The sequence below is a fragment of the Monodon monoceros genome, unplaced genomic scaffold, assembly GCF_005190385.1.
Source record: "Monodon monoceros isolate NGI ecotype Baffin Bay Population unplaced genomic scaffold, NGI_Narwhal_1 Super_Scaffold_17, whole genome shotgun sequence".
Taxonomy (NCBI): Eukaryota; Metazoa; Chordata; class Mammalia; order Artiodactyla; family Monodontidae; genus Monodon; species Monodon monoceros.
In genome coordinates, this window is record NW_021703773.1 from 32,790,591 (window position 1) to 32,814,344 (window position 23,754).

Sequence of the window (23,754 nt, forward strand, 5' to 3'; positions counted from 1 at the left end):
AAGCAAAGAAATAAATGTTATTGTTTATAAAGGAGCTTAGGCAAAGAGCTTTGAAATATCTAGGATGATGGTATGCTTCCAAAAGAGATAGGCACTTAAATATTTAGGACTGAAAAGGTTGCGTACGTTCTCTAGTAGAAACAGATTGTAGTAATGCTTCGTGTTTTTGTCTTGTTGTTAAATGGAAAATGTAGAGTACAAAATTTCTGACGGAAGAGGTGAGTGAGCTGGAGTTTTAGGTACTGTGCTTGAGAGCACAGGTTTGCAAACCATGGCCTATAAGCCAAATGCGGCCACTGCTTGTTTCTGTATGGCTTGCAAAGTTTTGTTTTTTTGTTTTTTTTTTACATTTTGAATGGTTGAAAAAATATTTTGTCACCTGTGAATTTCATATCATTTTCACGTTTTAGTGTCCATAGGTAAAGTTTTATTGAAACAGAGCCACTTCATTTACTGACGTGTGGCCTATGGCTGCATTTGCGCAGCAACGGCAGAGATGAGTACTGTGGACAGACAATACAGGCTGAAAATCCTCAAATATTTACTATGTGGCCTTTGACAGAACGTTTGCCAACCTCTGCTTTAGAATCAAGGAACTATACATAATACTCAGAAAGGCTTCAGAGAGTTCGGAATGCAAAGACATTTGTGTAACTTCCTCTAGGTTTCAGTTAAAGTGCAAAGAATTGTATCCGAAAGCAAAGATAGAAGAAAATTTTCTTTCACTTCTCCTTTGTGAAAAACTGTGAGTATACATATTTTTGAGCCTGCAAGTCCATAGTTTACAGAAACAGACAGGTACGTGAAAGTGGGTGAGCCCAGCATATGGATTTACTGATGGATGGGTGGTTGGAATTTAGCCCAAGGAGAAATAATCAACAGCTAGCAGCTGGCCAGCAGTAAGAAGAGGTGAGTAGAGCTGTGTGTATCACGTCTCCCCCACTGTTACTATCCAGAAAGTCAGGCGCCATATACTTCAGAAGTCAGAGTTGCAATTCACAAGTCTGCAGTAGGTGTTCTGTCCTTTATAAACAGATTTAAAACACCAAACAGAAAAGGTTCAGCTCTAAATAACAGAACTAAATCTTAGGAAAACAGATCCACTTTATCTCCAACTGGATTGCCGTGTACTTGTCATAGTGTAGTAGTTCTCAACTGAGAACAAAGCTGAGAAAAACTCCCAAAGAAAACCACCGGACAGTGTATGACTTCCCTTCAGGGTCTGCTGACTAACTCAAAGGGCTGAAAGTAACATCAGTAAATAAGAAGGGTATTACCAAGTCTGCTTACTCTAGTCAGAATATTCAGTTGCATTTAGGTGTTGTGGTTAGGGGAAAAAAACAACATAATTTCTGTAGGTAGAGCATTTTGTTTTCTGAGAAAACCAAGTTATATTTTTTCCTAAGGTTTTTTTCCTATGCTAAAAATGAGAAAACTTTTTCACGGGGAATTTATAGATTCTCATTCTCTGAATTTTTCTTTTTAAGGAAGGTGTTGATTAGTTCTGTTTTACTTTTTTGATAAACCTTCTTCTCCCCTCAAAAGGGGCACAGGGGATTGATGGAAAAGATCTTCCCAGTTTACTTCCAACAGTTTTCCCTGGAAAATAGTGCCCCCCCCCTTTTTTTCCTTAACACTCTTTCCTTCCTCACTGTTGACATTCAGGAACTACTTAAATATAATTTTCTGATGGCTGAGTATCCAGTGTAGTTTGTGGTTTTTTGGAATAAACTCCCCCTCTTTTCACCTCCATGCTCTTCTAAGCACAACAGTGTATTTTATTGAAGCGTGAGACTGAATAATCTCTAACCTGTCACTGCCATGGAAGTATCCCAGGGGGACTCTCCGTGCTTTCACCTCCAGACCTGGGACCCTAGTGCCTTTCTGTTGGTAACCTAGGCTTAACATTGCTTAGGGCCACCTACCTTTCTGAGAATGGTCAACAATACAAAGGAAGTGAATGTTGAAAATATAAAAAGGTCCCACACTGGGTAAGGGTTCTTTAACCAAGTGGTGTCATATAATGATCGAATTCAGTACCAAATGAGTGTTTTAGCTAGCTTGTTTTCAGCATTTCTCTATCGTTCCATCTCGTCATTTAGCAAATTCTTGTTTAACCTGAAACAGATGCAAGGATATCAGGATGAAGGAGTGTTTCCAGCATTTCTGTAGGGAGGCTTCCTGGATGCGGTCTGTTGAGCATTGTGAAAAGAACAATTCATGAGGACACGTGATGCTTTTCTTTTCCCTTGCATGTTTTTAAAAGCTATTTACTATTTTTACTGAAGGACCTTCGTGCTGGCCTCCAAGTTCGGGGTGTGTGCAGTGTAATGCGCTCTTTTTGAAATTGTGCGTGTAGAGAAAGGTCATTGTTTCTCCCTTAGAACTGGTTTTATTTTGGTGAGGTATGTAGGAAATAGATGGTGAACACCCGGGCGTGGGAGGTTGCTACATGCTCTTCTTAAGGCACCTCTAGACATTGCTTCCCTCAGCATGCATTGGGCCAAAAAATTATTTTGTTGAAGCTTTTTGAAAGCAAGACTTCATCTGTCTTATGGTGGTGCATCATTTAATTCTTAGACACAATTATGTTAGGTTTGGGAATATTGATCTGTATTGCTGTATTCTATTATTGGTCGTATCCTCTACTTTTATGACCAAGGCCACATTCTATAATTATTTTGTATGCCCCCGCATCCAAAGGTGAGCAATTATAATAAGTCATTTCTTACCTGTCTGAATTCTCAACAGATTTCCAAGAGAATGGCATCATCTATGCCATATGCATTTAAAAATAAATTTTCAAATAACTCATAAGTTGAAATTGTAAGTGGAAATTAAAATGGAAAATACTGCGTACTGTGTAATAACAAATAAAACTCTACATCCAGACATGTAGAGTATATCTGTTACACAGTAGTAATATCATAAAATAGGTTATTAGCTCATTAATTTTCAGGATCTCTTCTTTTGTAACATAAACATCAAGCCTATATTTTATTTTTAAAATCACTTTAGCAGCTTTTCTGGTTCTGTTGTTGATTTATAACTTAATAAAATTGCAGTCAGAAACATATCTAAATGATACCGGTTGTAATTTTTTGAATTCCTTTATTGCCAAGTGTAAGGACATTTTTTTTGGTAAACTTTATTTGTGCACTTGGGAAAAATGTGTTCTTTAGTTGTTGAGGGCAGTGCTATAAATGAGTGACAAGGGAGGAGGCTTATTGTCTTGAAAATTATCTATAGACTTATTGACTTTTTTCGTCTGATTAGTTATTTAGAGACATTTGTTAGAATCCACTGAACTAATGGTAAATTTGTAACTTTCTCCCTGATGGTCTCATTTTGTGGTTTATGTATGTTCAAGACATAATAATAAACACATATAACTTTTTAGTTCATTGAACATTTTATCATTATATATTGATACCTTTTGTATCTAGTAATTTTTCTTGCTATAGTTATTTGAGGTTAACATATCCATGAAACTTTCTTTTGGTTAGTATATTTTTATCTCTTTATGTGTCACATTTTAAGCTTGTTCCTTGAAATACATAAAACTGGATTTCTAATTGAAATATGTCCATCTTTACACCTTGAAGAATTTCATTTTATTAATTGTGGTCATCTCTCTATTTGAATTTATTTTTAGCCTCTTGCTTTGAGTTTCTATCCTCACCAGTTTTCTTTAATCACCAGTTATTTTTATATCTCAGACATTTCTATAAAGGTTGCTTTAGTAGGGTTCAATACTATTAAAGCCTCTCAATTTTTTTTTGCCTGAATTTTTTTCACCCTCAATTTTGAAAAATGTCGTGATACACATTCTAGGTTAATAGAGCTTTCTCCCAGTGTTTTAAATACATAATTTAAAAAATTCGTAAATACTTTAAACTCAATTAAGTTTTAGTTTTCAAGTGTGTTCAGTGTTTTCCTGCCTTCATGATCGTTGCTAAGAAGTCCCAGCCAGTATAGCTTTGTCCACTTTCAAAAATTCTACCACTTACATAATTAACATCACAGAGCTAGCTTAGAGAACATTTTTTTTTTTATCTTGAATGTTTTTGATTTATAAACAGTGTGAATTCAGGACCCAAATCTGTGTGAGGGTCAGCTTAGGTTTATCACTTCTTACAGAAGCTTTCTTTATTTTATTTAAAAAATTATAACCAAGGTCAACAGCAGGGTATACTGACATTGGTACTCTTGACATTTCGGGCTGGATGATTTGTTGTGGGTCAGCAGTGTCCTGTGCATTTAAAAATATTTAGTAGCATCCCTGGCTCCTATCCCTAGATACCAGTAGCATGGTAGCATCTCCCTCCTAGTTTTCACAGCCAAAAATGTCTTGAGATATTGCCATCTGGCTGTTGGGGGATGGGGAAAATTTGGTCTCAGTAGAAAACCATTGATCAAGAGCAAAGCAAACATGTTTCCCAATGGCTCTCCTTTGCCGAGTGTGTGCCTTGTGTATCTTTTCTTTCTAATTTGCTTTTTTCTTTTTTTTTGTCATATTACAAAAAGGGAAGTTGTATATTTTGTGTGATCATGAAAAACTCATTAAATGTAAGCCAACAATATTTTAAAGAAATTCCAATAATTTGCTTTATAGAATCCCAAATATTTAAAAGAGAAAAATCAATGTTTAAGAAATGAAATACTTCAATAAATTATGTCACAGCTTGAAGAAGTATTTATAGAGTAGCTGTTATGTAGCTGGTATTAATATTCTTAGACAAGTTTGCAAATTATTAAATACGCTGGTATTAATACTACTAATAGGCAATCGTATTGTCACTATTGTAACAGTAAAATGTGTAGAACTTTGTAAGCAGATATGTGTATAGGATGATTGTAAATAAGTGAGGAATCAACTCAGCTACACATCTGAAGATACTGGACATCTATTAAATATTACATATATGCCTAGTAATGCCAGATATACAGAAATAAAACAAAGTTCCTGAAAAGATGACAGTAATTATATAAAAACAAACACATGCTTGTAATCAAAAACACTTATCCCATTCTAGTTTCAGCCAAATATAGAAGAATTTATGAATATGTACAGCAGTCAAGCCACGTAGTTGACAAATATGTTTTTGAAAATCTTTTTTTATTTTAGAATTCCTTTGGACCATAAGATTTCTTTAGAGACTAGTTGAGACACAGCCTAGATTTGTTACTAAAAACAAACTTACACGGTTAAGATAAACAAACTTGGAGTTCCTCATGTTTGTCTCTAGTGTAGCAAACATATGCTGAACTTTGCTTCCCAGATACCATTTCCTGTCATTCTAAGTAACACAACCACCGTTTTTGTTTGACTTATATCTGTCGCCTCCTGGCTGGGTCCCTCACCATCAACACCTAGGTGCCTAAGAGAAGCCACCTGCTCCAGGGGTGGGGCTTACAGGTGAAACCTGGTAAACTTACTCAGGAGTGAGCATATCACCTGTAATGGTCCAATCAGAGTGAAGCTCAGGAATTGTTTGCTCTTAGTAGAAGAGACCTGTCAAGGAAATACTGACATTTTGTGACCTTGAGAAGAGGGCGTCCCAAGAATGCAGGAACAATAAGTGGATTAATTAAGACAGTGCTTCCTGCTGTAACAAACTCAATCTCTAGAGCTTAGTGGAATAGAAGTTTATCTTTTACTCCCTTAAATTCCAGTTTGTGGGAATGGTGGTGGTGGTGCTTTTCTCCATGAGCCTAGATTGGTGAAGGGCCCATATTCAGCATCCGTATTGTCAAGTTGACAGCCCGCTTTTGCTGGTGGGGGGAGAAGGAGGTTGGGTGATAGTGCCTGAAGGATTTTAATGAGCAACACAGACACGCTATTGTCAAGAATCCGGTTCAAGGCCACATTAAGTGCAAAGGAGATTGTGTAATACCGTTTAGGTGTGTGGTCAGGAGGAAAAGTAAACCAGCTTGGTGAAGAATCAGTCATTCTGTGTCACATAAAAGATGCAAAGCTGAAAGATGTATCTTGACACCGTCATATGAGCCCTGATTCAAAACAAGCCTAAGTCAGAAGAACCCTAAACTATTCAGTCACTTAATCTAATAAATTACATTTTAAAATTTAAGTCAAAATTAGTTGACTTGAGTGAATTTCAGTCACAGTATGAAAATTCTTAACCGATACACATAGCAATATAACATCGTATAAAAATAACAACTTATTAGTACATGTTGGTACTCCCCCATCTCAAATCATATTTGCCTAGAATGTTAAATAACTATTTAAATTCATTCCTTTTATCAAACTACCAGAATCACTACAATTTTTAAAGAAAAAGGCATACATTTTGTTAAAACTCTAATTGGATATAGTGATTTTTAAAAATTCAGAACGTTTAGAAAGAAGAGGGACTATTATACGGCCAGAGAAAAAGAAGTACACATATATTCTCTAAAGCATCCAAAGACACAGGTCCTGGGTGTAGACTGGTATCAGATTAGGCATTGCAGAAGTCATTCTGTAGATACATTTTCTAAAACAAGAAGCAAAACTCCAAGTACAAAGATATTTTGGTCACAATCCAGAAAGATAAATATTGAATCTATGCATTGAAATATTGAAATAGTATATTGATCCTAATTGAGACTGGGTTTGTACTTTTTTTTTTTTTTTTTGTGGTACGCGGGCCTCTCACTGCTGTGCCCTCTCCCGTTGTGGAGCACAGGCTGTGGACGCGCAGGCCCAGCGGCCATGGCTCATGGGCCCAGCCGCTCCGGGGCACGAACCCGTGTCCCCTGCACCGGCAGGCGGACTCTCAACCACTGCGCCACCAGGGAATCCCCTGAGTTTGTACTTTGAAATTGATGTGTTAACTGGAAGCATAGGATCAAAGGGAAAGAAGGTCAGGATACGCTTTGGGCCTCTGGTGATTCAAGTAACTCACAAGCAGAAGAAAGTGTTTCTTGGCCTGTATTTTGTGTTGTATGGGCGGGCATGCCTGCTTACAAGCAAACTCCACACCAAGCTGTTAGGACACTCTCAGGAATGTTAACAGTCACTGAAAACGTGTGCGTGTGGGGAAGACAAAGTATAGGGACTTAATTTTTCCAGATGTTGATCTAGGGATACAGTGATTGATGACACTGTGTCCCTTACAGCATGCAGAGGTAATTAAGGTTGTCGGCCCTGGTAATTTAGGTCGAATCTTGTAATCCATGGTAAAACTTTTCTGGTTGGTGATACTTTTATCACCAACTTTTATGTTGGTGATAGCTGTGTTATACTACCCAAATGCTCAGAAACAATGGCCAGTCAGCTCTTGGCTTCTTATCTACACCCTGTAATGTCTGATGAGGGCCTGTTAGTTCAGTTGAATTGAAATGCAGAAAAGTTTTCCCCGTTTAGTCATCAGGTACAAAGATCTATAATGTTGAGTGCTTTGTTACTCAATACAGGAAACTCTGAAGGCCTTGTCAAGCACCAGTCACACAAGTACGCTGGTTTAAAAGGATTAATGCTATGGACAGGGGTATATGCTTCGGAACCAGGTAGTCTTAGCCTTGAATCCTGCTCCCTTTGCTTGACTCAGTGACTTATGTAGCCTTGTGCCATCTACCAAATCTCATGGAGCCTCAGTCTGTGCGGAACAAGAAAATCTCACCTCACCTGGGATTCTTGAACGTCATCTAATATATATGAAACGCCTAGAAGAGTGCTTTGTATACAGTGGGTGCTTCATACATTGTAGCCATTAGTCAGAATCATTCTGCTTCCAGAGAGAAGCTCAGACGTCCCAGGTGGCTAGCTTGTTTTTTGCCGGAGACAAAGCATGCAGATCCTTCAAGGGGTAGAATGCTAAGGCAGTTGCTCCAAATTCTGCATGCAGTTCACTTAAGAGTTAGAGTCAACAGCCCAGTGCGATTGAGTGGCCCCAAATGGTGCTTTTTGAGAATAAAAGATGGCCTCTCGTGTACTTTGTAGTATATGTAGTAGTCTCATATACTTTGCTCTTTGAACTTCCCAATTTAAAGTGAAAATACAATTACCCATTCAACTTTTTCCCCCCGTCTCAACAGAAGAGGAAAATTGCATAACATAACAGGGTTTTGTCAGAGTCAGCAAAATTACTCGTGTGATCCCTTTTCAAGGAACTAAAAAAAAAAAAAAAAAAAAAAACTGAAAAGGCTTTTCTTCCATCGCCAAGGACTGTTGATTACCGGTCTATATTCAGCAACCATCATTTGTACTTTATAGATAAGGTTTTTTTTTTTTTTTGAAAAAGTATTCTTAACATTTAATGCTACAGTATGAGAAAAACATAGAAGGTAATTTGAGAATTAGAACGAGAAGGTAACTCCTTCATCCTTTTTTAAAGGATAAAGATTCTAAAGAATGAATAATAGAATTTTACTCATGCTAACCTTAGGAATAAAATAATTAGAAAAATAACTACAGAGAATTCTTCTTTCTACCTTCCATTCTTCTCTCATATTTCAAGTACCCATCTTTTCACACTGAGTATTTCAAAAGCCTGTCAGGTTACAACCAGAATTATAAATTTTTCAGTATATATTCTATACCTAAGATAATTTTGTGCTTAGCCCTCAAATTACCATTTCAATTACAATGCAAATGCATGCAATTTTATTTAAATGTATTACCTTTCTTTGACTATTGCATTGCCAAGGTGCTATTCTCTTCCATTTGTATTCTGCATTCAGGAACCAATATTTGCAATTATAGTGAATGAGAAATTGTGATTTGGCCCATAGAAGCTGGCTTCTTTTAATATCCTTTTTCCACTGTTAAACTCTGAATGATGTCATCAGTTTTGTTTCTGTCATTTACATTTTTTCATTACCTGTAAGCAATTCCAAATATAATGAATTTTTTGGATTAAAGAGGCTCCGTGGTTCTTTCATAGTTATGTCAAAATTTTCACACTTCTGATTTTTACGTTTTCTGTCATTGAAAGGAGGTGAATAGATTTCCTGCGAAATTTATATATTATAGCCTACTTAATTTTTTCAAGCTGTCTAGTTCAATTCTCCCTTTCCCCCTCTCAAGAAAACCATCTAAACAATCACAATTTAGGGTTGAATAGTGAGGAAATTTTCATAGCTCCATTTCCCCCAGAGATTTTGACCTTTAGAAGAATATATAAATTCTCTTACCTGTGTGAAAATCTTTTTTTTTTCTGCTTTATGTAACTTCTGCCTTTTAACCCCAAATTTGGAAAACAAGAGGAGTAGGGATGTAGAATGGCTAAAATCTCCCTAAAATGCCTATTTTAGGTGCTACGGTTGATCAGTTGTCAAGACAGGAACTGAACTAAAACCAGACTTTGAACAAGTTTTCTTTCTCACTCGACCAGACAGATTTTGGTTTCTACATCTGAATCATTTTAAGCAAGGAAATAGCGTTTTGTTACCAGAGATAATAAAGCTTTAAATTTGTTCATTACATATAAGAGGCAGTAATATGGGTGGCATTTTTTTTTTTCATTTTTTAAGGCTTTTCATGGAAAATTCTCAACATAGAGAGCTCTGCGTGGGGATTTTACAGGGAAAATCGAGGACTCTTGCCATCAAAATACTTGAATTACGTTTAGACAGTATGTGTGTATTTTCTCTTAGGTCTAACTCTAGACACTAAATGCTTAAAGGCCAATCACTGACTTCTAGAAAAGAGCTTATTATTGAGTTTTCTGTTCTAATGTAAACCTTACTTTTTGATTTTGCTCTAATGATCAAGTCATTTAATATCTACTTGTATCTCTCTATTGACCATGTGAAAATACCAGCATTTCTCACCTCTCTAATGTAGGCAGTTTAATAAATTATTAATATTTATCGAGTATTTTAAACTACTGCCTTAAAATGTGTGCACTAACAGATAATGGTACGTGAGAAAAATGCTTCAAGGATGACCTCACCTGTGTTACAATGTTGACCTCTGCACAGACTCAGACAATGACTGATGGCTTTTTCCATGAAACCATAGTTAATATGTTTCTCCAACCCACTGTTTCTAACAGTCTGCTTTTCAAGGAAACCCATCAGTATGCTTCAGAGGCACTTCATCATTATCCCTTCTGCTCATTGTGAATAGTCAGTAGGAATATATTTCAGGCCTTCTCGAGAGATATCCATTTCCCACTTTCCTCTTAAATTATCTCTTGGAGTTAAGTAGAAGGAAATAAGCCAGCTAAGTATTCAGTTTACATGTGCTCAATCAAAAATGGAATTTTACCCAACTCTAGATTTTCCAGGCTGAATAGGGGGAAATTCAGAGGCATGAGAGCCAGAGTCAGATTAGTGAAAAAATATAGTTATACATTATATATACAGTGGGACTTTTACGTATATGAATTATACATTATGTTAATGAAAATTGTACAATATCTCTATATAGTTAACTCCCTTATATAAACTAATGGAAGGACTACATCAGAAAAACAGAGATAAGTACAATATATAAAAATACTTCCAAATATGAAAAGAATACTATATTGGTATTTAGAGTGAGGTGGTATTAGATCATTCCAGAACTTATAGCCATTCACTTAAAAAACAAACACTGTGGTTTAGCTGCGCTGAGGTATGCGTGTACACCTGGAGCAATCGATCAGTCGTGCCCTTGAATTTCATTAAGTATTTATTGAATGCTCACCATGGGCTGATCGCTGCTCAGAACTGGGCGCACAAAGATCAATGGAAAGCAGTTTTGCTCTCAACAAGTAGGCAACATATCAGTATATAGAACAGAGTAGTAAATGCTGTAAGAGAGCTACTGAAACACGTATGAATCAGGAAAAGTGTCATAGAAATGATGGCAGGAGAGAGAGAGATCTTGAAGAATGTATAGGTTCTATATATAATAGAACACATGGTAAATTCTGGAAGTGTCAAGATGTTCTATTTGACTTGAGGGGAAATATAGGAAAGAAATAGAGTTGATAATAAATAATCAAAGATAGAATGGGGTTGGATTTTAAGGAACTTGAATGTCATGATAAATTTGGTCTCCATGAAATGAGGAACCTGGCAAGGATTGCAAGCTATAGTGTGTAGATCAGTGATCCTCAAGAGGCTATGTGGAGGACAGTTTTGCTTCCCAGACATCATCTGATAATGTCTAGGGACATTTCTGGTTGTCACAGCTGGTGATCTAATTGGCATCTAGTGAGTAGAGGCCTGGGGTGCTGTTAAGCATCCTGCAATACGAAGGACAACCGTTAGAACAAAGAATACCTAGTCCAACATAGCAGTAGTGCGGAGAACCCCCGACGTAGCCTGTGGGGCAATTAGAAAGAGATGTCTATGGTGGACGGCTCATTTAGGAGACTATTGCTACAGTTCAGACAGAAAACAAAACCAGAACTGAGAGACTAAAGGAACTTTAGAAGGAGACCCAATAGATAGACTTAAGAAGAAGAATATATGCAACTTGGTAGCCTATGGAACGGAGACTGAGATAGGAAAACAAAACAAAACAAAAACCCACCGAAAATGACTCTGAAGTTTTCAAACTTGGGTAACTCTGGGGATGACTGTGGATCTTATCAAGTTGGGAAAGCTACATGAGTTCAACTTCTAATATGTGGAGTTTGGGGTTTCAGTGGTTCATCAGATAGAGCTATATCCCAGGCAGTTATAGACTCGAGACCCAGGAAAAGTTTACCTACCCAGTCAAACATCGGACCTTTGAGTGCTGTAATCCAGGCATATGGAATCATACAACCATCAGTAAGACACAACAGGTCCCCTCATTGTACTCACCACAGTCTTCAGTCATAAAGATAGATCAGCGGAGTATATACACAGGTAGTATTGGTCATTTTTTCATAAGAAATTAGTTAAGTTTTAAAAAAATATTAACATGAGATGACAGTGGTGCAGGAAATATACAATCTCATTTAGTTCTGATGGGAGTATGACCCAGTGAAGGGTTTTCAAGTGGTAATTTGTCAATGTATTGAAGATCCTCCTATCTCTCTTGGCCAAGTCATTTAAGTTCTAGGAAACAATCAGAGGTGCATTAAAACTTTTCCGTGAAAAGACAGTTATCACAGCATTACTTATGAAAGTGAATGGTTAAAAAGCGATGCATGTGCCCCTAAAGTGGTATATTGTAAAATGAATCATCACAATTTCATAGGAGTTAACTCTAAGTAGATATGAGATTCAGGGTAGAAGAATGGCCAGTGGCATGTGGAAATATCCATGATTTAAGGCTAAATGAAAAAAAATCCAGTTATTTATGAATGTCTTAGTTAGGTGGATAGATACATATATAAATAAAAACTAAATTTAATGTGATCCTTAAGATGATATAATTAAAAGTGATGAGCCTATTCTTATTTTCTGTGTTGCATGAAGGATGATCGGGATGGAAGAGGCTATAACTGGGGAACATAAAAGCCTTCAGTGAAAAAATGTGGTGTTTTAACTCCATCCTGGAGTCAGCCAGAGGCCAGTGAAAGATTGTAAAGGGAGGTATAATCACTGTATCACACACTTGTTAATTTGAGAGCTTAGGATTTTATGAATAGACACATCCTAATAATGGGTAAGTAGCTTTCGTTATAAATCCGTATATACTGATTTTTTTTTTTTTTTACTGAGACCTAACAAGTTTAAAGGAGACAAAGTACACAGGTTTAAAAAAGGCACAGAAGGAATTAGAAAATAACAGATCTGTGAAGGGCCACAGGTAGGCATAAGAGAGCCAACAGATATTTGGCAAAGCGGAGGGAAATGCCAGCACTGCAACTAGAGTTCCTTTTTGTCCAAAACAGGTTCTCCATGCCTAAAACATAAGCAGCTTTAAGTTTCTGGAGGAAAAAAATTTACTTAGAATTCACAGAACCCTAAACTTCAGTGAAGAATCAACACTCCTTTCAGTCATGCTGTTTTTCTAGCATTTGCCTGTCCCACACATTGAGATGACCAACTGCATCCTTCCTCCTAAAATCCTTGACAAAGCCTCCCATCCCTTCCACTCCAGGCTACCCTTTCCCACACGTGATGGAGAAACGTAAGTCGCGGGACAAGAGTCTCCCCATTGTTCAGTGTTACGTGCAAACTTACCTACATCTATACCAATATTTTCCACCTTCTTCCCGTTAAAAAAAATTCTCCTGGTGTTGTGGATCCCATTTCCCTAACCTTATTCAAGGAATTCTTCCCCTTTGTTCTCCATCTCTTAACTTGTCTTAAAAAATATATGCTAGATTTACTTTATCCCTTGTTCCTCTCTTTTTATTAACTACTCCATTCACCCCAAACTGAATTCTTCCCCTAACCAATCCACTTAGGCTTTTCTCATCAGGAATAACAATGGATTCTGCATTACCCCGTGTTTCCTGATTATATTTGCTAGATTTTCCAGCAGGTTTCAGCACAGTTGATCATTTCTTCCTCCTTGAAACACTTCCACAGAGCCAGTGCATCCTTTTGACTTTGCTCGCTGCTTGTATTGGCATTCTTTTCTGTCTTTCCTCCACCCATTTTTTTGCAGGCTGAAATTCTGGATTAAGGATGTGGTTTACCACCTTTCTACTTTCATCTCAAACTGTACTCATTTTTGGGTCATCAATTTGCCCAAGGTTTTAAATACCACCTAATTTTTCACAATTCCTGATTTTTTTAGGGCCAGCCTAGACCTCTGTTCCGATTTTTAGGTGTGTGTATACAACTCATTTTCCTTGGACGCCTTACAGACATCTCAAATAAAGCATGTCCAAACCAGTTGTAGACTATTTTCTCCCCCATCGAGGTAAATGGAATCATAACAGTAGTGCAGATCAGTTGCCGAGAAGTTACTGCTTTGAGCACCCTTTTAATCACCCTCTTCGTCAAATCTGTATGTAGTATGTGCATTGCTTCTCCAAAATATCTTCCAGTCAGCCACTGTGCACCATCTTTACCAACATATTAGTCTAATGTGATTAGACTAATGCGGTGTATCTACTTACTGGCTTACATGTTTGTCTTTCTTGGCCTCTAGAGTATTATTTTCTTAGGGCAGGAACATTATTTTGTGCAAAATTGTACCTGGGGTACCTACAAAAATACCTGACACCAGTGAGTTGTAAGGCTGTGTTTTTTCTCCCAGTAGACAATTAAGGAGATAGTGTCAGTAAAATAACTGAACAGCACATATTCGAACCTCAGGAGTTACATACTGAATTTGATAATGTTATCTTTAGTAGACCATATGGTACAGGTATGTTAGACATCTGCCAAATAAATCAGGACATGACACCGAAATATCTATAACTTACAAACCTCTATCAGATTTGAAGTGATTCAGAATACTAGAATAACCTGGGATACCTTCCTATACGTGAACTGTATTTTCCTATGTAGTAACTTGTATATTAAATCATATTGCAAATAATTGTATTTTGATAAAATTACAATAAATGGCCTTGAACATGGCAATGCTTTTAAAGGAACAGCATTCAAAACATAAAGAGAGTTTGGTTCCTCTTCTTGTGATTTAAATTCAAATAGTTTGCACTGAAAGCTCACTTCTCTCTCACTTGTATGCCTCCTGGGTAGCAGCTTGTGGCTGTGGTTTGCAGGGTCAACTGCTATCCTTATTTCTGTCCCTTCACCTTGGAAGCTGTAGTCTATTTTTGTTGCCATTGAATGATATGGCCACTTCGATTCCTGCGTGCTACGGGATGCTGCCATCTCCTAGCAGTAAATAGTATATGCTGTCTTGTTTAAAGTTGTATTTCAATATTGTTTCTCCTCTACACATCGGGTGAACTTACTTTTGCTCCTAACACTGCCGTCTTTGAGTTATGAGGGTTTTAGAGGTATAATGATTCAGATGATGGTGATGAAGGATTTGGGGATGCTGGTGCTGATAATAACAATAAAGCAAGAGTGTCTTAGATTCTCTACCCATAGTAAACCTTGGATATGATGCTATTTGGATGACTTAAGTTAGCACCTGCTTAATTAATCAAAGGAAGAGCTAGATGCCTCTTTATTTCATTAAGGATGTATTTTAAAGGGGGATCAGAGCACATCTGGCTCTCAAATTCTGGCTTTTCTTCAGTCATTAGCCTCATCTCTAATGTACTTACTTATTAAAATGTTTCACTTTCCAGTGGGTCATACAAAAAATAATCTTTTATTTCAAGAGCACGCTTACTTTCCAGTCACTAATTGTGAATTAACTTAAATGTTGGACACTATGACTAGAGTTGTCAATATTGTACTAAATGCATGTTCAATGATTATAATATTAAGTATCTTTAACTTATAATTTATACATGTTAATGAGTTTCCGATATAGAAACTATACATTTTAATGTTCATCTACCATAGTTACAGAAAGGTGGTTATTCCTTTTTTCTTATTACACTTAAATGAAATTCTATTATTGCCAGTTACAATTTTAAAAGATCTTGTTTCTCAGATTTAATTTTTACCTAGCTCAAAATAGTAAGGTAAACAAAAATAATTAAACGTAAGTTTCAAGTTGGTTTGTTGGCATTTTTAAGAAAATTCATTTATACGGAATTGATTCATCCTTGGTATATCGCACATTCTCATCATAGAAATATATGTACCCATTTATCTTTCCATTTGTTTCTAATATGTTGAACAGTCATGAACCCTCCCCCCAGCTAAATAACTTCCATTTACCTGTATGTTCTTTGTCATCTGTTTCATTTACCAAATTGTTACAATAAATAACTTATACCAAGAGATGGCAAATAAATTTCATGAAATTTTACTGAAGTGTTTTCCATATATCTGAAAATGTAAATTCAAAATACAAGTGATGATAATTGCTAAAAGAAATTCGTAACTAATAGCATGAGAAGTTATTTTGTTGTTTGTTTGGTGAATCTCAGCTGTTACTATGTCCTTAGTGTACTAGCCATGGCCAGTAGCATTTTCTATTTGCTTCTAAGAGAGAAGTAGGGGTAATGGCAATTACTGATCTAGTTTTATTTGCATGACGAGTAATGTGATTTGATTTGTGGGTTTAACACGTAAGCGTCTTATAGATTATTTAGCTACTCATTGTTTGCAGTGGGCACATTACAGAAAGATTGTGCAATTATAAAACTATGTGAATTACACTCTGACAATTATTTCAGGCTGTTTCATGAGTCTCTAGTCTCACCATTTGTGGTTATGTAATTCTCCCAAAATTCAAATTAATCTTGCCTCTGAGACCTTACATGTATATAACATACATACTCAAGTTGACATTTGTTTGAGTGACTTAAAATTTTATATTATTTTGAATCACATGACAGGACTCTCAAACAATAAATGTCAACAATTATACCCCTTTGTGCTCAAAGACAGAAAAAAACTGAAAATAATGCAATTAACATATTTTCATTAAAATTCTACTTTTGGAATAGTGGTAGAATAAGGGTAAAATAAGAGTGTATCACAGGTGTAATGAGAGTCTCATGTTTGAAGAGTTTTCTTTAAGTTTTATGTATGTGCAGCTAACTTTGGAAAGGATGAAATGACTTCTTCAAGGTCACATAACTTATTAGCAAAAGAACAAGGGTGGGAACCATGGTATCCTGTAGTTCAGTAGTGTCATGAAACATTCACATTGGGCAAGAATCTCAGATAGCCTTCCACCTGGGTCTAAAGGATTAAGAAACTTTTGTAATCTAAATTCACTACTTGGACTTCCCAGGATGGAGATCAGTGAGATACAATGAGAAGAACAAAGACTTTAAAATCCACATAGATTTCAGTTGGAATATCAGCCCTGACACTATGTCTTTGAACAAGTTCCTACATATCTGCTATCTTAGAGTCTTGTTTCCTCACCAGTAAAACAGATGTTTTACCTCAGAGATAATCAAAGGTGTATATTGATCATTGAGGACGTTGTCTAGAATCTAGAGGTTTTTCAATAAATTGTAACGCTTTTTTCTCCCAGTATGGTGTTTCCAGGCAGATTATATTGCTTGTCCAACTGGGGGCTTTAACTGAATCTGATGCAGCTAGAAGACAAAGTGAAAGAAGGTGGTTTCAAGGGAAGGCGTGACTCATTTTGTTCCCCAAATATGTGCAAACAGAATAAGGAGGGAGCTGTCTAATGTCACAAGAACTCAGAATAAGTAGTGATTTTTATAAATGAAAGACAAGGAGATGGATGGAAAGGTGCCAAGAGGAGTGCAGCAAATTACTAATTCATAATCTCATTCACTTACCTAGTTCTAAAATCTGCAATTCTGGTATAAAAGGCATTTTGACGGTACCTTAGTGTTTTTGGAAGAAAGGTACTGTCTACATAACAAAAAATAGTTATTTATAATACAATTAAAATGATAAATAGTACCTTGAAATTTCATGTATTTTAAGATATTTTTCCCCTATTGTGAAGTAAAACCACATTTTTTGCTGAGAAATGAGAACATAATGTTAATAATATTGGAAGAATAGAGTATCCTGTAACTTTGTTGCATTTAAGGCAACAAAGCGTTGAGTATTTTGAAGTATCCAGAAGACACTGATTCCTGAAGTTCTCTTAACACCAATAGCACAGCTAGCTGTGAAGTTAAGTCCTGATACCTGCCTGAAATGGATGGCTGGTTGAGAGTGCCTGTACTCCCTCCAGTAGTTAATGGAAATGTGGTTCTGGAACTGCACTTCCTAGAAGGGTTTTACAATGAATATTAATGTTAAAATTAGGAACAATAAAAGGTGGTGACAATAAGCAGTGTCAAAGATAGATTTGAAAGGGCAATCTGGAAATTGCCATTGAACAGTCTATATTATAAATATATATATATATTTATATATAAAATCCATAATCTTAATTTAACTACTCTTTGCTTCAAAATCGAACGATGCCAAAGTCTGCTCAGATCTGTATATAGATAGCCTGGGAAAACGGATAGTTCTGCGTCAGCCTCATACTCAAGTCTTTCAATTAAGCAACGTAAAAAGGAAAATCACTTTTGGCATCTGAAGGTGCCCAAGACTGGAAGAGAAAAATCTATTCTGGAAAAAGTTCTTTTTTTTCCCCAAGACTGTCATTAGACAAACTGTTGAAAGTTCAGACTGCCCACATAGTGCTAGTCTTCTGAAAGACAGCTGAACGATCAATCAGTTCAGAATATTCTGTCTACATGGTGAATCCAAGCATCTGTGTATTTGAACATTTGAATGTTACTAAAATATCAGGAGAACAAGTTGAATTTTTGCAATTTTGACAAGAATGTTTTTTGATTGGACACAAACTTAAGTTGTCACATTTATCCATTAATTAATTTAATCATGTCATTACTTCATTCTTAGCAGTTTAAAGATTGTACATTTTTCCTAATTTAATTCCTAATTCCTAATTTATAATCATTTGCATATACTTTTGACTTGAGTTATTTTAACTAGCTTTATATATTCAGTCAGTAGAGTCACATCAGATGTTTTAATGCATACATTAAGCAAAATTGGTATAATCAAGAAATATTCAGATCAAATGCTGTTGATGTTACATAACACAACTCTACAGTAACTCCCTTCTTAGAACCCACGCCTAAAGTAGGATGTACATTTTGTCCCTCTATAGTTCACTATGCTAGAAATATTTCTGTAGTTTTCCAAGGGTCATGGAAATGTTGATAGTCTAAAGTACCAGAATACCCCCTGGAACAGTCATGGGCTCTGTTATGTTTTCTATACCAATTAGGTCTTAATGCAGTTACGTGTCTCAATACTTTATTAAGTAAATATATTGAGAAAAATAAGACCAGAGATATTCTTGAACAGTATGCCAGGTCCAGGATTATTTAGGTTGAGAGTTGAATACTGAATTAAATCCCATAAGAGATGAAATGCTCTAGCTTAAGTTTTCAGGTTTTTCCCTATTTTTAGAGGGACATGAGTAGTGAGTGGCTTCTGTCCCTTACACAGACCTGGTGAGCATATTGGGTAAATGAGACGATCATTAATCAAGAAGATCACATGCCTTAGCATTAGGAAGGGAGAGTTTCCACTTAGCCCATGAGAGGCCCTTCGTCATACGCTATTTGGAAAAGCTGGTCTCCTCTAGACTTCTACCCTTCACGTCTAAAGGTAGCATTATCATTTTCAAAATGGTGGAGAAGCCTGTGGTAGTTAAGATTCGAGTCGTAAGGTAACCAAGTGTCACGGTTTGCCTGGAGCAGAGTGACTTCCTGGGATGTAGGAATTGCGGTGTGAAGCCTGGGATATCTCCAAACCAGTGAGGACACATCGGTCACCATTCGTCTAGAATAAGTTCATTTCCTGAAGTTCTTTTTGGTAATTTGCCAGTAGGTTAGTAGCTTTGACAATTTTGTTGTTTTTAAGTTTGATCCTGTTCTTGTATCTTAATGTTTTTAATTCATTTTAATTAGTGAAATCCTACACAGAGACCAATACAGGACAAAGAGGCTTCCATTAAAAGGGTTTTCCTTTAAAAAAAAAAAAAAAAAGCCCTTTGTTGTTCAGAAGTAAGCCTGGTTTTGATGCTACTGGCCCGTCAGTTACACACTCTACTTAAGGATAAAAGATTTCCTAACGTTTTCTGTGGAAAAATAAGATTCCCTTTCTTTCTACATAAGTAGCTTTCCAAACCTTCATCCTAGACCCCTTGAACAAAACAGGAGAGGAAAACAGAAGGCTTTGCAGGAGCTGCAACACCTAAGCTAAGGATGCCTTGATTTTAGAACCTCTCGTTTGGAATGAATGGGTCGTCTTTGGTACTTACTGAGCTGGACATTTTCACCACACACCGTCTCCTGAAGCAGAAAGCAGCGTTAGTAAAAAGAAAAGGGGGTATGGATGGAAATCAGTGGCACGTGCCTATAATTTTGTGGTCTAATTAACCTACTCCCAATCTTAGCGATTTCAGTATCAAATCTGTCTACAATCCCCATTTACTAGTAATAGCGTTTACAAAGTTTTTTCTCTTTCGAACTAGTTACTTCAACTCCTCGCATACAAGTGACCTTAAACGTTAGAAACAAAATTAGAAACCAACTCTCCTCTAGACAGTATAGGGATTTTTGGCATAAATGTAACTTTTGCCCCTATATAAGACAGAAATGGAGATTTTAGCCAAAATAAAGGAACTCAGATTTTATGTTCATTTCTATCCATTTAGGATCTTGGGTATAGTCATTGAATTCTACTTTCCTTTGTATATCTTACTGGCAAGCTCACTACCTATCGGCTTGTTCTCAGGCTATTCCATCACAGACAAGATGAGTGCCAAGAATCTGTTTTCTTAATCTCTTGTTTCTTCAAGTTTGGATGAGGTGGGACAGGGTTAAAATTCTATTTTGCATATGTTGGTTCCTTTAACCTAGAATTCTGGAAGTGACCATGATTTATTTTTTAATTATGCTTCATTTATGGATCGTGTCTTTGAAAATAGAATATTCCTGAAATATGAAAATGTTTTACAGTCATCACTGTCATTAGTTACCATCATCATTATCAAAGAACATTTCCTGGGACAGGGTGAGGGGGAATCAGTGTGGTAAACGTAGTGATTAAGCAGGAATAAATGAAGAACTAGAACCCATTCTTTTTTTTCAGAAAGTAGGCATATACATAAAACAAGAAATAGGCATGCAAATGAATACGCTGGCTGCCAAGTGAGTTGTAATATAGTTCAGGATGATGAACATTCACTGAAAAAATATGCTTGGGGAAGGACTTGAGAACAGTGGTGAGTTAGCATGGCCTCTTGGACCTTTCCCCAAACTGAACCTGAGAGTTACCAGAACAGAGAAGATAAAGTTGAATCGAGTTACAAACATGGAGAAAGTGTGAGTGAGGCAAGACTTTAGAAAATGCATTGTTGTCTAAATGGTGACTTTTTAAAACTATTTCCATAATAATCTGGATTTTTGCAGTACAACTACAACGTGGCAGAGCATGAGGAAAGTTGGCGTGTGTGATCAGAAATGAAAGCGTGAAATGATTGTAGTCTGGCTCAGATACGCATTTTGATGAGATATACATTATGATAAGATATTGATATTTATAAAGGAAACTTGAAAATTTTATGGACTTCAATCATTTAGGTGTAGAACAAATTAAGATGTCATTGTTTAAACAGTCAGAGATAACTTGATCTATGCAATTAAAATAGTTTGATAATTATAAAACAAAATATCACAGAAATAAAATATATCACCTAATATAGCAAATATAAATTAAATTTTAAAACAATGTTACGTATAATTTACATAGGATAAAATTTACCCACTTTAAGTTTGGAGTTCATGAGTTGTAGTAAACTTGTACAGAATTCAATTTTAGAATATTTTTACCACGAAAAACTCCACTTGTGTTGCTGTGCAGTTAGTTCCTACATTTAGCCTCTGACCTTGGGAGCAGTTGATCTGCTTTTGGTCTTTATAATTTTGCTTTTTCTACAAATTCAAATAAATGAAATCATATAATAGGAATTTCAGTGGAAAATAAGAAGCATTTATTAGTCACTCCTCTGTGTGCTGGCTCTGCTCCATGAGTTTTCATTCTGAGTTTGGAGGAGCAGAAACTTCTATGATTATAGAAGCACAAGAAAGTAAGCCCTACCATGCAATCACATTGGCACTTGTGTTTTCTTTAAAAAAAAAAAAACAAACAAAAGCAAAACCTAGAAGTTCAGTAAATGTTAAATCGGAATCTAACTTCTGAGTATTCTAGTAGTTAGACTGTGTCAGATTATTTTTTAATGACCTATAAATTTCATGTTACGTAGGAGAAATGAAAATTACGTATGTGTCTTGTAATACAGCTTTTGTATGGCTATATCTGTGGGACACCAGAATGTCTTGATGGAATTAAAATGTTAAAAAGAAAAAAGTTAAGCATTACATAGAATTTATCTTCATACTAGATGTAAATGCTATTTGGTTCTTGACAGAACTTAATTAATTTTAAAAAGTTGGGCACACACTAGTTTCCAAAACCTGTAAAGAATACAGCAGAGAAAAGTAGTTCGTTCAATCCTTGATAAACTCTTTTAGGTGAGTTTCCACAGAGCTTTCTACATTTTTGAGACATATTTCAAACTGTCCTTCAGAAACATCCGTAGTAATGTATGGACAAGTAAGTCTCTGTATACCTAAGACCCTTCAAAAAAGAAAAAAAAAAAAAAAAAAACTTTCAAAAAACCAGTTTGGCGAGAATGGTAACTTGTTTATTCACTTGATTAAGGTTGAAGTCAAACTCTTAGCCTTTTATCTCTTCATTTACTTGTTATCTGTTTCTTAGTCCAATTTTATGTTTTGGTGTTAAAGTTTTTTGTTATCGCTAAGAATTTGTATATAGAGGGTTATAACCCAATTAGCATTCTTGGGGCAGATATTTTCTAAGAATGTCATTTGACTTTGATTTTTTGATTATTACTTACAGAATGCTTTAATTATGTTTTCAAAGGGATTGATTTTTTTTTCCTTAGTGACTTGTTTGTATTATCGCTTTTCTGCCAAGAGGGAGATGTGGGCATATTTCTTAGTCAAATTTTCAGTTCACTGGTGAAGAAATAAAAGGAGTAACGGTTTTCAATCTTTTTTTTTTCCTCTTGCATTTTTACCCCTATGGCTCTAGGCTAAGGATAGAACTTCTGCAGTACCCATCAGTTTTTGAAGAATTGTGAAAATAGGCTTCAAAATAGAAATCCAAATGCTTTACTAAATGCAAACGTGAACAGCATCCTTTGTGACATCCATACCAAATTCTTAGGTTTCTTTGGGAGTATATGCAATAGGGAGTATTTTACTAATCTTAAAAAAAAAAAACTGAAGGTTTACATCATAAAATACTATTAACCTGACAATTTTAAGTAGATCAGTTTGGTGCTTTTCACCCTCTCCTTGGAAAATGGCAATTACATGATCTTTACGCTTCTTTCCTGCCAAGTATATTTAATAACATGCTCAGATGCAGATGGAGGCAAACACTTGATGTAAAATAATAAACTCTCCGCAACTGAGACATTCAAGTTAGTCATTGCAAAGTATGAATACATGAATCCAGTCTGCATCTCATATCTTTCCTTTAAAGCTGGGGCCAGTTATCCTCTCCCTATAGATTGAGTTTCATTTCACAGTTGATTTCAGGCTTGGGGAGGAAGAAAAAACACAAACAATAAAATTGACAGTAATGAGAATAAAATAAAAAATTAGCCTGTAAACCATTTATAATGGTTTTCCTGCATACGAGGTTACTTCCTAGATGCTTCCCATATATTCTCATGATAATCCTCAATGATATACAGAGTTATAATGTCCCCTTTTACAGGTGAAGAATTAGAGGTAAAAAACTTGCCGAAAGGCACAGATTAGCATGTTTTCAAATTGAGATGTAACTGACATGTAACATTGTATTAGTTTTGGGTGTACATACAACACGACTTGATGTTTGTATACATTGCAATGTGATTACCACAGTATGTCTAGCTAACATCTGTTACCACACTTAGAAAATTACAAAAATTCTTTGCCTTGTGATGGGAACTTATAAAATTTATTTTCTTAGCTACTTTCAAATATGCAATAAACTTTTACTAGCTATAATCCCCATGCTGTACATTACACCCCATGACTTATAACCGGAAGTTTGTACCTTTTGACCACCTTAACCCATTTTGCCCACTCCTACCCTCTGCCTTTGGCAACTACCAATCTGTTCTCTGTACCCCTGAGTTTTTTGTTTTGTTTTGTTTTTTTAAGATTCCACATACTAAGTGAGATCATATGGTGTTTTCTCTTTCTCTGACCTATTTTGCTTAACATAATG